A 948-nucleotide genomic window follows, 5' to 3' on the forward strand; every position below is an offset into this window, starting at 1 on the left:
CGTCGGTGGCAGCGGCACCTGCACATCTGGCGGCCTTGCTCGCGCTTCCGGGATGGCGCCCGCGTCGCCGTGACGTCACCACGCACCTTGCGTACGAGCTAGCGAGGAGGCTAGAAGCCCGGAACCAACTTGGGTACGTGGAGGCGCGGCAGGAAGGGGTGGGCTCATACGCAGCTCCCTCGCGTGTGCGTCACAATGCACAGCCAGTCGAGCCGTCCCTATCGCGCCTGCGTAGTTTCCAAAGCCGGAGCTACTAGGCAGAGCGGAAGTGGGTGGACGAGGCTGAAAGACATCCGATTTTATAGATGGTAAGACAGGTCTGAGAGCGGCAGGCAGTTCCCCAATGTCACACAATGCTCCAGTGGCCTGTGGTTGTCCCAGACTCAAGTGTCTTGCTTTCCAGGCTTGGAATCAGACTCATCTGGGTTCAAAAATCCCTACTCTGCTTTTTGCTGCCTTTTTTTTTTCTGGTGCAGGATCCCATTTAGTTACATCTTTTTAGACTCCTCCACTCTGTGACAGTTCCTCAGTCTTTCTTAATCTTTTATGACCTTGATAGTTTTGAAGACTACTGCTTTTGTAGAATACTTATCAATATAGGCTTAGCCAATGTTTCCTCAGGATTAGACTGAAATTAAGGAGTTTAGGCAGGAATCATAGAAGCGATGTTGTGTCCTCAATGCATCATATTAGGAGGCACGCGATGTTGACTGATGGATGACTTGCTTTTGGCAGTGTCTTGCCAGTTTCTCAATCAAGTTATTATTTTAGCCTTTGCAATTAATAAGCATCTTATGGGAGATACCTTAGACCAGGGGTGGGCAAACTTTTTGACTCGAGGGCCACAATGGGTTCTTAAACTGGACCGGAGGGCCGGAACAAAAGCATGGATGGAGTGTTTGTGTGAACTAATATAAATTCAAAGTAAACATCATTAAATAAAAGGGT

The 948-nt window shown here is 48.9% G+C and overlaps 3 protein-coding genes across 5 annotated transcripts in view; 1 reads left to right on the top strand and 2 right to left on the bottom strand.

Annotated features, from left to right (window-relative positions):
• UBA52 (ubiquitin A-52 residue ribosomal protein fusion product 1) overlaps nt 1–948 on the bottom strand; it is a 20,908-nt gene that overhangs the window by 11,253 nt on the left and 8,707 nt on the right. The window lies entirely within an intron of this gene.
• KXD1 (KxDL motif containing 1) overlaps nt 1–948 on the bottom strand; it is an 11,345-nt gene that overhangs the window by 6,826 nt on the left and 3,571 nt on the right. Inside the window, exon 1 of one of the 3 annotated variants that reach the window (XM_005873841.2) lies at nt 19–135. The exons of 1 other annotated variant lie outside the window; for it this stretch is intronic. The gene's annotated coding sequence lies outside the window, so the exon portion shown is untranslated. Of the gene's footprint in view, nt 1–18; nt 136–948 lie in introns of those variants that run through there. One more of the 3 variants, XM_014545766.1, reaches the window with a different exon arrangement.
• The window catches only part of FKBP8 (FK506 binding protein 8, 38kDa), a 15,240-nt gene continuing 14,575 nt past the window's right edge, over nt 284–948 (top strand). Inside the window, exon 1 of the mRNA XM_005873843.2 lies at nt 284–308. The gene's annotated coding sequence lies outside the window, so the exon portion shown is untranslated. The remainder of the gene's footprint in view (nt 309–948) is intronic.

This window comes from Myotis brandtii, unplaced genomic scaffold (assembly GCF_000412655.1).
Source record: "Myotis brandtii unplaced genomic scaffold, ASM41265v1 scaffold421, whole genome shotgun sequence".
Lineage (NCBI taxonomy): Eukaryota > Metazoa > Chordata > Mammalia > Chiroptera > Vespertilionidae > Myotis > Myotis brandtii.